Consider the following 8,033-nt stretch of genomic DNA (forward strand, 5'->3'; position numbering starts at 1 on the left):
AACTACCAGGTCACTCTGAATAAGCATTGCATGAAGGAAAGGCAAATCTGTATCCAGAGTCAGTGTCTATTACAGTAAGAACAAAACATTGTCCTTTCTGTTACAGAAGTGGCCCAGTGTAATGAACCCGCTACCAAGTATCAGATTGATTAGCCTTGGGAGTGGTGCCATATGAGGGGCTTTGCATTGGTTACTGCGACTGGTGTTTTGGGCAAACTGTTTCTGAGAGTCGTTTCTGACATGCATGGAGAAAAAGGCACTTGCCAGATCAACGGATACCTACAACGTACCAAGGGATGTGTTCATTTACTCAAGCAATAAAACCACATCTGATACAGTAACTGCAGTGACAATCATCACCACGTTTAGGTTTTGGTAATCTGCTCTCATCCTCCGAAATCTGTCTTCTGCATGGGCCACACAGGCGAGTCAAATATCATGAGAATCACCACCTTCAAGTCCTTGCTGGGGGCAGTGACCTCTGCAACCCCTCCATGAATAATGTATTGTCTTTGTTCTCTATTTTCCTGAGTAGAGACAGTCCTAATAGCTTCACTTGGTCCTTCTCACCATAGTAGCCCTCACCTCATAGGTCAGGGGACCAGACTGAGGATTCTGCCAATTGCTGAGCATGGCTATTCCAAACAAGCATTCCAGAACCAGGGAAATAAACACCAAAAGACTCCAGGGACTCACTAGACCCCACCGTGAGATGAGCCTGAGCTACAACTCCATTGATCACCTGACTTCCAAAGCCTCTACTCTGACTGATGGGCTGCAGTGATGTTTTGGACCTCCTGGAATTATTGTCAGTTCAAAGTCATATTCAGTAATCTCTGGAAGGTCTGATTAGTTCCTTATCCCCAGTGCAGAGTCACCATGGTGAAAGGCCATAATCCCTTTTGGGGAAGATTGAGAGAAAGATTGACTATACATTTTTTATAGGGTACACGGTCGTCCCTCGAGGGAGCTCCTCGTTTTCTTTGTGCAAGGAGCTCTGGGTCAGTAAACTGGATCAAGTTTGGAAATTGACGTGAGGGGTCCTGAGTCTCTATTTTCATTATGTAAATTCGACTTTTGTTCACTTGACCTGAAGCCCTTCCCCTTAGAGACATCAAGTAAGAATTTAGTAGGCTCCACATCTATTCCACTTTTAGGAACATTATGATCAACTAGCCAACACCATGGGTGTTTGTGAGTCAGACTATTTTAATTGCTGCTTGGACGCTGTCGTCCGTTGCAGTAACTATGGCCATCTTGCTTTTGGAAGTTGATGCAGCCACTTGGCCCCCACCACCCGGGATCCAATTTACCCTCTTGTATTAGGTTTTCCGTTGCATTCAGTGGCAGCAGTTCCCATGGTAATTTCAGTCCTATGGAAAAAGTGATTACAGAGATCTGCATGGAGGCTGGGGCTCCCCTCACGGTATTGATGATGGACATGCCCTCTGGACCCTCCTCTGTGGGTGAGCAGGCCTTCCAAGACAAATCCACTCTAACGGTCGAATCTCCCTAACCCTTTGAAGCCATTTCTCTCCAGTATGTCAAGGCAGGGCTAGCAGTTCAAGTTCATTTACTGGGGGCCACCTTTGTTCCCCATTTCCACAAAATAGCGAACTTTTAGAGCCCTTTCTAACACTGCACGCGGCAACATTAAGTCCAGAATCTCTGCTTAGTGAGCTCATAGCAATAAATTCAGTCTGATACAACTTTATGTTCCTTCCATTATTACCCCATGCCCTTAGTGTACATTTCTACCCATATTCACCAGGTTTGTGTCTCAATAAATTGGAAAAATCAAATAGCTCTTTCGGAGTGCAGCACACCTCCACGTGGGTCACAATTTTCTACCTCACCTTTGGAGTCAAGTTAGAGGTCTAGAAGCAAAGAAGGGCAGTGGGGGTGAGGAGTATCAATAGTGTATACAACTGTTTCAGGGGAGGCCACAGCTGTTTCCTCATGCAAATAGGATTAATCTCCTTAGACAGGGAGGGAACATCTACCTCTATTGGCAAAGAAGAGTCATCAGAATTCAGGGGTTAGATTCTCCAGTTTCATCAGAGTCTTTCCATTTTTCCCCACTTCAACTTCCAGGATCGCATCCCTCCCACCCTCATCAATGCCCTTGCTTTAACAATAGAAATGCGGTAAGGTTGAGAATTCAATTTGTATTGCAATTTAGCCACTCGGGATGAGTTTCGGGTTTTGGTTTTTCGGCAATCTCAGTTGATTTATGTGGCACTTCAGCTGGAAGCTGGAATCCTTGAGCTTATCCTTTTCTTGTCCGATGATATGGGAGCAACCAGCCAATCTCATTATACTCATTAATTTGATAAAAATGTTCAAAGGTACCATACCTGTGGTCACATGTGTGGTCACAGAACCTTGCCTTTTATTTGATTATGAATATCCAATGGTGGTATCTTGCTTCTCACTATTGCCACACCACACCATGGGCCACCACTGTTCTCCATACTAATGGTAGTGCCTTGAAACTTCATCTTTTAGAAGACCAATTCCAGGGAAGTGTGGGTGGCTCAGTCAGCTAAGCATCTGACACTTGATTTTGGCTCAGGTCATTATCTCATGGTTGTAGGATCAAGCTCCCCATAGGATTCTCTCTCTCTCTCCCTCGCTCTCTCTGCCCCTCCCCCACTCACATCCATGCACACACTCTCTTGCTCTCTAAATAAATAGTTAATAAATAAATAGAAAACCAATTCCAGAAACACCAGATTCAATGTAGAAAGCTCACCTTTCAGATGATATTTCCCTTGAACCACTCTTTGTACCAAAATCTGTAGTAGTCAAAATTTCCCAGAGAAACAACAAATAGGATGCATGTGTTAACACACATATACCTATATAGACATATAGATATAGATAAGAATAGTATGTACATGAATACAGAGAGAGGTGTTTCTTGTAAGGAGTTGGCTCACATGCTATGGAGGTTGGTAAATCCAAAATCTGCAGGTCAGATGGCAAACTAAAGACCCAGAGAAGAGTTGCGGTTTGAGTTCAAAAACAGTCTGTTGGCAGATTTCCCTCTTCTTCAGGGGAGGTCAGTCTTTTTTTTTTTTTTTTTTTAAGACCTTCAATTGACCGGATGAGATCTATCTACATTACACAGAGCAGTTTGCTTTATTCAAAGTCCACTGACTTAAATGTTACTCTCTCTTAAAAAGCCTTCCCCAAAATATCTAGACTAGTGTTTGACCAAATATCTGATCAAAATAAATCAAAATAAATAATCAAAGTAAACTTGAAAATAAATAGCAGGGTAATTTTAACCAAGTGAGTTTTCTTAATGTAGCATGGAAGTTATAATGCTGATGCAAGTGTTGTTTTAAGATTTAAATGAGGTAATATGTAAGGTACAGTTCTGGGCTATAATTCATATTTAATAAAGTGACAATTAGCCATAATTAAACTATCATTGTTTATATGTGTCATTAAGTTAATTTCATTCAAAAGGTAAGTAAAATTTTATATCCTGCTTTTGGTGCTTATTATTAGTTGTGAGATTGCTTTGGATATTGTTATATAGAATTAGTAACAATAATTTTATGAATATATAATATTGCATATATGGACTTATCATAATTTGCTTATCTTCCACTTAGCTTTTAACTTATATCCTGTTTTTCACTGTTAAAAACTATGTCACAAATTTTGAATGAGAATCAACACTGCTTTTAATTTTTATTATTAACACTCCATACACTGTTTACATCCTCCCATATACACACATGTTTTGGCCTGATGTCTTTATTTTTGAATGCAGATTTTAACTTTAAATATAAAACCTGAATTCAAGCTATGCCTTGGACTTCAATTCAATTTCATGTCTTTCCATCAAAACAGACAAGGCATTTATTTCCTTGGGAACACTGTAGATTTATTCATGCCTCCTCTACAAGAAAACAGTTAAGTGACATTTTCCAATAATCTTTGCTTTGAGGGGAAAGGAAAAGGTTTTACCGGTGCCTTGAGAACCTTCCAGAATTTCATCTAGTATTTCCTAGTCCTCAAATATAACCTGAGTGCAGAGACGTATAGCTGGGTACCTGGCACAAATTAGTCAGAGAGGGGTTAATATACGAATGTGTGATGGATTGTACTAATGGACCAGCAAAGTAACTTGGTAAAAGTCTCACCTCTTATATATGTCTTTATCCTCTACCTTAGAGCTTGAATGCCTACCAAGTTACTTAACCTACACCTTAAGAACCTTAGTTCTTTCCAGGGAGTAAGGGCGTAAATCAGAATCCCTCAGGGACTGGTTTTATTTATTTTTATTTTTATTTTTTTGTAGTTTTATGGTTTTATTAACACAAATTTATGTGCACATAAGCTTTCTGTCCATTCATTTTCTTCACTGCACAGGCTGGCACTGGGATTCCAGACTCTGATGGCCGGCTGGGCTGCTCTTTCCATACTGGCTTTGGGGTTCTTGGAGGAGACATTGTGAGCAATCTGCACAGGAAGATTTGCTGCTCATCAGCAGCACTTCAAGCTCCTTGACCTTGTGGACCTCCGGAAGCCACTGGGCAGCATGCGTTTTATTTTCTTGTTGCTCCTGTAACCAACGTCCTGGAATCTTCTGCGCACTCTATTGTCAGCGCCTCTGGGCTTTTGCCAACTGCACTTCATTTTGACATATCGGTCTGAATGGTGCCAGATGAACTTCTTGGTCCTCTTTTTAAGGACCTTGGCCTCCACCAGAGGTCTGAGGGCGGCCGTGATGCCGAGTAACAGACGGCTGCCGCCTCGAGCACCCAGGAAGAGAGGGGAAGGTGGCGCGCGAGGGCTGATGGGACTTCTCGGGAGTGGTTTTGAAATGCGCTCGTCAGTTTCCACAGCGCCACCCTTGCTATTCAGCTATAACTTGAGGGTTAGCGTATGGGAGAATGCAGCTCTAATATACCGAAAAAAATCATCCCCAGGTAATTGTGATTACTCTGAGCCTAATTCTGCTTCCATACCCTGTGGAGGCCACAGATCCTGCCAAACCCTGATATTGTACAATAAGAACTGCCCCGTGATGTGAGTTAAGAACAGAGCCGGAAATGGAATGCAGGTCCCTTGATTGCCACCCCGATGCCCTTTTCAAGGCATCTTGTCTTTCCACAGGGATTATCTTCAATTCATCATTTGAAATTGGAAATACATTATATCAGCTGCAATCATTTAAAATGTTAACAAGAACTAGTTTTCTATGTTTCCGGAGATAGACTAACAGTCTACAAAATTAGAAAGAGCTTGGAGGAGAAGTAAAAGATCAGGAGTGAAAGTATTTCAGATGCTCAAACATGCTACACACTATGGGAAAACAATGAATTTAGGAAATAGTTGCCTTGGAGATGAAACCCAACATCCCACTTAGCAGCTGTGGGAACTTGAATCAATTACTTCACCTTCCTTTATTTTTGTTTCCTTATTGGGGTTATTGGAGATAATAATGCCTATCTCGTGGTGTTGTTGAGAGAATTAAATGATATCATTTATAAAGAGACCTTCTTGCTTAACAACAGTGGAAAGGATAGTAGTCATAATAGGAGTGGCTGTGACACAATAATTTCTGATTTCCCTCCTTATTCTCCCTAAGTTGGCAGTAGGTTGGAAGAGGGGTAGCCTTTATTCAGTGGGACCAGCAGAAGGCATCTCAAAAAGTTTATTTTGAAGATAACAGAGGAGAGTATTTTACGCTTCATATTTCACTAAGAGTATTCCCTATGGCCTTGTAGAATTGTTGGAGAAAATGACCCTGCAGAGAGAGAGAGAGAGAAAGAGCTTTCAGATCCGACATTTATCCTGCTTGACTCCAGGACACTCTGGAATACAGATATCGTTATCTTGTGTGACCCTGGACAAGTAATTTATTCTCTTTTCACTTTCTTCCCCAACTGTAAAGTGAGGTGGTGGGACACAGCTATGTCTATCATTATATGTGTCATTAAGATTACAGTGCCCCCAGGTAAGGGTTCTTGCCCTAACGACGGTTGACCTGATGATTTTTACCCTTACGAGACCTGTCTAATTGGCAACCAATAGATAATGCGAAGCCAAAACAGTAGGAAGAAGGTAGTAAGGCAAGTTTCTCACAGGCAATGGTGCTCATACCCTGCCCTCCCCCACAGCTCAGGTAATAAGCACAGCCGGGATGCCCTCTGCTCTTCATTTATGGAGCCTGCAAAGTGTGCACCCCAACAGGCACATGATGAAAGCGTGGAAATATTTGGATTCATGCTGAATTCTCTATGAAACTGTAAATTTCTATCTTGCTATCACTGCCGTAGGAAAGAAAGAATGGAAAGCTGACGGCCCCTCCTCCTCCTCTACCTGTTACCCTTTCTTAAAAGCCCATCAATCCACGGCGATAGGAGGCCCTCCTGTGCCTCTCCAAACCGGTGAACAACCAAAGAAAACTAATCGCGCATATTTGTGTATATATACACATATGCATATATATGATACACACATATATGTGTGTATATATATACATATATATGTATATGCATCATAATATATTAATATAAATTATGTTTAATTATATATATAATTGTGTGTATGTGTATGTATATGTACATATATATTTATATGTTATGTGTATATATATATCACATATATGTATAATATGTGATAGTGATCCTAATAATAGTGGTTATAAAAGTCCTACTTTCCCTCCTTATTCTGCTATACTGTACCGTATATCGTCTGTTGTCCCATAGAGTAGCCACATTTAATGGGATGGTGATAGTAAAGGGAGCATACCATACAACAAAATGTGTCCTAGGAGCCCAGACACCCATGCCACTTCCCGGATAGCATCTGGAGGCTGGGAGGCTGGGACTTCTAAAGAAGCACGCGCATGGGGGCGCAAATCAGGGGAGTGGATACAAAGGGTGTGATCTGGGGAAGCTGGGACCGCTGCACCTGCAGCCGGTGGCAGTGTCTGTTCAACCGTACCCAAGAGAAGGGATATATTTATGTCCTGAAATTATGTGGCCATGGCCCTCTTGGAAATAGGAACATCTCTCGTGACTTGTAAAACACATTATGTCGCTCTACAGAACACACGATTTTGTGTCTTCAGATAGCCTTGTCCTCACTGGATTTAAATCTGAGTTGCATCCACAGTACTACAAAAAGACGTCCTAAAAAGGCCTCGGTCTACAGAGAGAAGGGGCTGCAACGGACTGTCTCAATTTTTGTTGGCAGTCGGAGGGAAACAAAGGAGTTACATTCAGGGCACACGCCAACCAAGGACGTAAGTCGGACTCCGGTAAACAACGGTTGTACTATTTCTAATCTATATCCATCCTAGTTTGTGCTCATCACAGCCTGATAGAAGTCCACATGTGGAAAAAAAGACTGTTAGATTCTCCAGAAAATGCTGCTTCTCTTCTTGCGCATCAGTGCTCATTTGCCCCAGCTTGGTGTTTCCCTGGGGCTTGGTGAGGATTGACACCTGAGAGAAATCACGGCTCACCTTAAGGCTGGTCGAGATAATGTTGGGCTTTAAGCTCCACGGTTTTATGTTCTATTGGACAAACCTTCAAAAGGAGAGAGGGAAACGTAGCGACGGTGGCACAGAGCAATTTATACTCTTGGGGCACTTCGGAGAACACCGATATTCACTCCAAGAAACCCGGTTGGTGCCCTGCCGCCATTTCTCTTTGCAAAGGCTTGGGGGCCTCCTGGTACGTGCCACGGGCCTTTTTCCCTCGTTCTCCTGTAGTATTTTCTAGCACAATCATCCAAGACCCCACTACCCCAGCTGCAGCCCTACAAAAACCTACCGTATCAAAGAGTAGCTGCTACTGTATCATGCAGTTTGGGCATTACTTTCTTATCACTGCTGCAGCCAAGGACTGCACGTTTGGTGGCTTCATACAACACACATCTATTCTCTCATATTTCTGGAGGTCGGCAATTCTAACATCAAGGTGTTAGCAGGGCTGCATTGCCTCCGGAGATTGTGAGGACGACCTGTTTTCCATCTTTTCCAGTGTCGAGGGGTTGCCCAC

General features: G+C 42.3%; 1 pseudogene; it reads right to left on the reverse strand.

Annotated features, from left to right (window-relative positions):
• Nucleotides 1–4,320: 4,320 nt before the first annotated feature.
• Nucleotides 4,321–6,815, reverse strand: LOC122225983 (annotated as a pseudogene).
• Between the last annotated feature and the right edge of the window lie 1,218 nt (nt 6,816–8,033).

The sequence above is a fragment of the Panthera leo genome, chromosome C1 (assembly GCF_018350215.1).
Source record: "Panthera leo isolate Ple1 chromosome C1, P.leo_Ple1_pat1.1, whole genome shotgun sequence".
Lineage (NCBI taxonomy): Eukaryota > Metazoa > Chordata > Mammalia > Carnivora > Felidae > Panthera > Panthera leo.